This window comes from Schistocerca piceifrons, chromosome 8 (assembly GCF_021461385.2).
Source record: "Schistocerca piceifrons isolate TAMUIC-IGC-003096 chromosome 8, iqSchPice1.1, whole genome shotgun sequence".
NCBI lineage: Eukaryota > Metazoa > Arthropoda > Insecta > Orthoptera > Acrididae > Schistocerca > Schistocerca piceifrons.
Window position 1 is genome coordinate 326,230,118 of NC_060145.1, and position 7,159 is coordinate 326,237,276.

General features: G+C 40.9%; 1 non-coding gene across 1 annotated transcript; it reads left to right on the forward strand.

The window, feature by feature from the left end:
• Positions 1-1,042: 1,042 nt before the first annotated feature.
• On the forward strand, positions 1,043-1,117 carry Trnas-cga. The gene has a single exon. It is a non-coding gene; the product is annotated as a tRNA-Ser (tRNA).
• Positions 1,118-7,159: the final 6,042 nt, after the last annotated feature.

The following is a 7,159-nucleotide window of genomic DNA, read 5'->3' on the forward strand; positions in this document are numbered from 1 at the left end:
ACGTCCATCGTATTGGAATTGGTTCAAATGGCTCTGAGCACTATGGGACTTAGCGTCTGAGGTTATCAGTCCCCTAGAACTTAGAAGTACTTAAACCTAACTAACCTAAGGACATCACACACATCCATGCCCGAGGCAGGATTCGAACCTGCGACCGTAACGGTCGCTCGGTTCCAGACTCAAGCGCGTAGATCCTCTCGGCCACTGCGGCCGGCGTATTGGAATTAAATGATACCCATTCATTTTATAAGTGAGATGGTAACAACTGCTTCTCTGCTCATTAGCGTTGCTATGATGACGTCATGATTACTAATCTGCGCTGATCTGCAAAATATACGTCTGAATCGCAAGAAAGTTCAGTGTTTAGGTCAAACAGGTGTCTAAAACATGATTGCGAGTTGTAACGTTGTGACGCAAAGCTATTTTCACTTCTAAGTGCATGTAACCCGCTAAATAGGCAGATAAAAGTCATAGGGAATATCAGAATGGGTAAAAAAAAGTAAAGTTTGCTTATGCAACGTAATTAATGTTTTAGTAATATGTAGTTGTTGAAGTCCGGTTTAGCTTTAAATACTATTGCTCAGGACTTCGAGAACGTGAAATAAATCAATTGATGGTTTAAGCTTCTGCTGCTTGTCATCACCAACAGGTGACGGCATTTATATTTCGATCTATGTATCACGCTTAATTTAAGACAGAACAGAACGTCAAATTCATCATTTTCTACATCTATGACGCTTGCCAGTTGTCACCATTTTCTTTGCAAATGTAAAACGCCTGAAGAAAGAAGTCAGCAGCACCAAAGTGTATAACGTTTATGTGAAGTATCTCGATGTTGTTTTTGAGACACACATCCGTCAAGTTGGAGCAAAAAGACGAATGTGAACCCTAAAGTAAGTGCCCAAGTCCAGAATGAGATTTTCACTCTGCAGCGGAGTGTGCGCTGATATGAAACTTCCTGGCAGGAGAGCTTCTGTAAAGTTTGGAAGGTAGGAGACGAGGTAGTGGCAGAAGTAAGGCTGTGAGGACGGGGCGTGAGTCGTGCTCGGGTAGCTCAGTTGGTAGAGCACTTGCCCGCGAAAGGCAAAGGTCCCGAGTTCGAGTCTCGGTCCGGCACCCAGTTATAATCTGCCAGGAAGTTTCAAGTGCCCAAGTGTTATTTCCAAGCCTAATTGGTTTCAATTAACATGTTAAACTAAGAGTTGACATTACATGTTACTTCTAAAAGATCGATGCCATAACACTAACCATACCAGGCTTATAAGCGCAGAAAACACATATTAGCTAAAATAAATTCTAAACAGGGAAGCACGCAAACAAAGAAGCAGTCTTAATTTCTCAAAGAGAAAAATTAATTGGCCCTACTAACGGTGTAACTTACAGTACAGCCTCAAATTAAACGTTTCCACATCTAAATTTTTCTCAAGCGCCGTTTTATGAGGGACAAACGTAACGCATTCTTATGCAAGGCATTAATTTAAAGGACGAAGAAATGAAGCCTAGAGTGTAATGTCTCGTCGACATACACGTCACCAGACAAACCGGACGGTCGGCTGGATGAAGGTGTGAAATGCCAATAGCTGCACATTTTCCGAACAGACTATCTTAGCTTCAGGCTCCAGTAATTTACTACGTAAAGTGCAAAGCAGGAAGGCCAGCTGGATATTTAAACCACTTCCTTTCTTAATACGATTCCAGGAATGTAACAAATTCGTCAACTTCATTTTATTTTGAAAATCTGCTCAGACTGTGTGGCTCTTTGGAATACCAGGTTCATAATGCTGTAAACAGTTGAGCAGTTAGGATTATCGTATGGACGGATGAAGCCCTGTTTAGCCACACCGACCAGTCCACACAATGACACTGACCGCACGTTAGGAAATTTCAACACACTCAGTGCCAATTTATCTGTAGTATCAGGCTTACACACGCTAGCTGTCTGCCTAGAGGTCATTTTCATTCCTGCGCATTATTACCGTATTTACGGCAGATCGATTGCAATGTATTTTAGTGTACCTTAAGCTCTTTTCGCTCTCTAGCAATTGACGTATCGCTGAATACACGTCCATGACTCATAAATTTTATTTCATGACTGGAAGTATAAATGTTGAAGTATAACTTTTCTGCGGTCTCATGAAAACTAACTTACCCAGTACAGTCTTGATCATTAATTACGGTGTTCAAGTTCTCAAAAAATTAACTGATATACATGAATATTTCTATGAGTGCGTTCTCTTTCAGGCATTTCCTTCTTTCTCTGATAATGTGCTTCTAAATTCACATTCGTAACCATTTCACAGTTTGATATTTAAGTTTTGCTTTGTCTTCTTTCTAGTAATCAAGATGGCACTTGTTCTATTATAATCATTTTGAAAAGACGGTCATACGGCATGAAATGATTAGTTTCCAGCGAAAAGCAGCAGGCTGACAACCGACAGATTATATCAGTGCCGTATGGCATAGTATGGACTCCCCTCTACATAAAATGAACGCGATGAACCACGAGACAATACACTTATATGACCAATTGGTATGAAGGGGAGTTTCGTTTCAAAATGCAATGGACAGCTGGACTACAAGAAACACCTCAGTTACAGGACTAAACTAAGGTAGCTAGTTACGTTACTGTATCGATCGCCATCAACATAAGATGGGGTTGTTCGGACTTGTGGATGCAACAATACAGGTGCACAGGAAGAAGTCCACATATGAGCGTACCATATCGTCAGACTAGCGGTAGATAGGGGAAAAAGATGAAGCAGATATATGTTCTTCATTTGACGCCTGTCAGGCATAGGTGAAAGCTTCACTAGGTAACAAAATTCCTACGCACGCCGTTACAGACGCTTCATGGCGTAATATAGAGTTTTTAAAATGGTGCCGCTGAGACTAATCATAGTGTCGGGGCAGCGTTTCTATGCAACGAACACAGGATTCAGAAGGGCTGAACGGAATGTGTTAATCTCGATACAGTTGCGTGCATTGTGCCCTATTATAGGACGTCGAGAATCCATTTTCCATCAGAAAATATGGCTCGCGTTAAGTGGGATTGTTATTTCTGTGAGGTGCTAGCCGAGGGCAGCTTCTCGAGTTCCTAAATGATGTTGATGTACTCAGAATTTAGAGGATCCATTTTCCAGAAGTACAGAGGGTGATTCAGAAACACGTTTGCAACCTTTGGAGGCAGAGTGGGACTTAGTTTTCTAAAGTAATAATTCTTGATAGTGACCTCCGGTTTATCGCTGGATAGCAAACTCAACATGATTCGATATTTCGGCGATCTGTCTACTCACCATCTGTTGCTGCTGCTGAGTCACGCTGAAAACTGACGTCCTGGCTCCAAATCATCGTCTTACATAGGCCTCCATACCGTAAACGTAAATAATGACGTAATGGCAGAGCATATGTCAGGTCCGACGCGGACACTTTAACCCGAGAATTTGCACATTTGATGGCTTTGTTTAATTGAAATCGATACTATGAAAAGCAGATTCTTCGTACTATGACGCTTTGACCATCTCCGGAGGTGCATGAATATGAGCGTAGATCGGCCCTTTATTCCTTATGTTGAGGCATATCATTTAAGACTGGAAGAATTTTAAAAATTCTGAACATTAGGAGTGTTTACGGACAACATTCCAAGATTCGAGCATAACTCAGCCTTGCGAAAAATTATCTCGGACTTCGTAAATACGGAATAATTCCGCGTCAGTCTGGGTATTCTCACATCAACTGTTCTATTCGTACAGTTCAGGCAGATGCGAGGAACATCGCCGTCACACGTGGCTACAACAGTCCAAAATATTGGCGGTAGCAGAACATTGTTTAAACGAAGTACACGGGATGACATTTGACGAGAGTGTCACATTTACTAGCTCCTCCGGTTTTTGCAACACTGTAAATAAAAAGGTAGCTGAAATGGGGTTGTCAGACAATTTGTTTAATAGAGACAGTGGTTTTCCTCTTAGCAAGACGTGGAACCCTGTACTATCTCGCATCAAAACATAGCACAGCCCAAGAATCTGAAAAAAATATTATTAATCAGTGTTATTAAACATTAGGTGAATGAATTGATTCAGATAAGATATGAAGACATATATCATCCGGTTTTCCTGTCGTAAGAGCCGATTTTAATGACGGCAGGTGGCTCATATGTGAAGGCAGCGTGCGCCGCGTGTGGCTTACCTCACATCTTGACGGTGGAAGCCTGTGCGATGTTTGCTCTTGTAATTTGTGCTGTACTCCTGAAACTGCCTTGGCTCGCCGCAGTCCCCAGAACAAGGAAATTCGTTACTGCGACCGTCACGGAACCTGCAGAATAAGGCTGGCATCTATATGTAAATCATGATAGTCAATGATCATTTGTACAATACAGTGCGATCGAAACGATGCATACATGAAAATACATGTACCTCTCAGTAGGAGTTACCTTATATTTCTTCAATCAGCCAAGGCAAGATAGCTCCGCAGGTATTAACTATAACAAACAAAGACACCAGTGTAATTGGTATAGGTAACATGGTGTTGGTAGTATTGCGCTGTTCATTGTTTTGTAAATATGTCGTATTTTACCAGTCGTTCGTATATACTTTTTGTACACGAATTTCCTAGGAAATATACAGATACTGCAGTGCTGAACAACTGAACAACAATGAAATCAATCGTCTGTTTCCGGGAATGTGTACTGGTTAGCAGAAAAGAAGAGAACCGGGAGACTGGCCATTTTGATGGTCACGAAACTGTCCTTGGTGAGGAATTTGAAGCTGTGTTCGCCATCGGAAAATTCATGTGAGTATCTGTCCAACTTCAAAGTTCCTGTGGTAGATCCCATAAACTTCTGTGAAAAGTAAAATTTCATGCATATCATGTTCGTAGTATGCGGGAATTGAAGGCACGGAATACAGAAAATGGTTTAGTATTTTGCAAATGGCTTCAGTCGATTTTGAACATTGTTGCAGTGGGCCACGTTTTGATCACTGATGAGACATGGTTTACTTTCTTGGATAGTCCATTAGCCAAAACATCAGAACCTGATCAAAAGAGATGTCAAATGTCTTCCATGAAAGCATTATGCGCTGTGAGACAACTGGATTGTGTACTGCTCTATCCTGTCGTATTAACGTAGACCGTATTTTCTTTAACACTACGGTGAACAGTTTCGTGCAGCAAGCAATAAAAGGTGATATCATTAATACGAATATAGATGTCAAGTTTTTCACTTAACTATCGACAATTACATATTCAATAAACTGCCGTTAAATGCAGTGTATCCAATGAATTAGAAAATGTTGGATTGATAGGAAGATTAAAAACCATAAACAGTAGAAAACTGGAATCGTTTGAAGAAATGCTACTGGGTGACAGTAAAAGCAACCAGCAAAAACGCCTCTGACTAATACAACACAAACTTAGTAAGCGGTAAACCGCTAATGCCTTCGATAACACTTTTCTTTGTAAAAGTTGTCATGCATATTTCATTACTTTCATGAGTTATCCGTTTTAATATTTTCAGCCACAGTAAATTGTGCAAGAAAACGTGTTTTGGAAGCTACGTTTCTGTATAATTATCATAATACGTAATACAGTGGAGATTAATGTAAAGAAACGCGTAAAACAAAACTGGGATTGGTTGTTAGAACCGCTAATCTACTTCTGGTAGTAGCCCTTTGTTACACCTTATTGCAAGAAAGTCCACACTTCTGGAGTTGGCATCGTCCGAACCTTGATATTTCATAATTTCCTGTTGTCTTCCAGCACAGAACAGGTATTTCTTCACCCCCACCCCTCCCCCGAACGCACACACACACACACACACACAAACACAAACACACACACACACACACACACACACACACACACACACACACTTCATGTTGGTCCTCTAGACATTACAAACGGAGGGAAGCGGTTCATAACTAGAGTGATCATCATCATTGACGACAATTCATGCTCCGAAACATGCCCCTTTGTTAGATCAGGTTGGTAAAGACTTTGCGAGACAATAGCTGAGCTTTCGACAAACCTCTGTCGATGTCAGAATGATCCACATCCGTTGGACTGGCCGGTAGGTCACGATAATTTAGAAAAAGGTGTCGTGGCACTAGCATACAGGGGAGATAGGTGTTGTACCTCACAAAATATAACAGCGTAATCATCTCAATATGAAATCAAACGACGGTCGACATTAACTTCTCTTTTTTATAGTTCCCTGTTGACATGCACGAATAAGAAATTATTACTGAATCAACACCGTCACAAAAATCCAAATAATTATAAAATTACTCGTTATTAACCTGAGACAGAACCAATCCAACACTTGAATGTTCTGATAAAGGCTGGATACTTCAGCTGAACTGAATAAATCTCTAATGTACAAGTGAATTATGGAAAGATAAATATGTGGTAGAAACGTGGTCATTATCTGAATCCACCAGGAGAGTGGAAGACTATACATGCAAACCCCTTTACTGATAGTCATCAATGGTTCAGTCATTCGGGAAAACATACGATTCACAGAATGTATTTGATCCTAACGACACGCCTACAAACGCACAGTAATTCTCATAACCTACTCGCCCAAGTTGCAACTTCTCATAATATTTCACATTCAGCTACGTGGAAAGAAACGACCAACGTGATCTGCTAAAGACTTAACATATCAGCTCTCTACCTTGTCTCCAGATATAGTGCATCACGCCACGCCTCCAAACGAGTCCTCTCCCTTGTCTGCAGACTTCCTGCTTCTCCATACAGGTCCATGTAAATACCCTGAACCAATGAAAATGGATCTGGAACGTTTCGGTCAATGATATTTTACGTTAGCAACCTTCTCTCCTCTTAAAGGTTTTATACTATTGACCAATCATTCCACTCCCACGTAAGCAATTCTTAAATAGTTTCTGAGTTACTCTTCCACTCCTCAGCTAAGTTTCCTTCCTCAACCAGTATATTATTCACCCGGTCCGCATTTGTCAGAAGCTGGCCTCCTGACTTCTCCCGCTCTGCTGTTTCTTAAGATTAACCGGCGAGTAACTCTCTGATAATGTTTTAGACAAGAGGTTGTTCATCCGGCATAAAGCAGCGCAACAATGTTAGCCCAGCTCTTTACAAAGAGAAGAGAAAGTCTGTCAACAAAACATCTCTCATACTTCTCACAGAA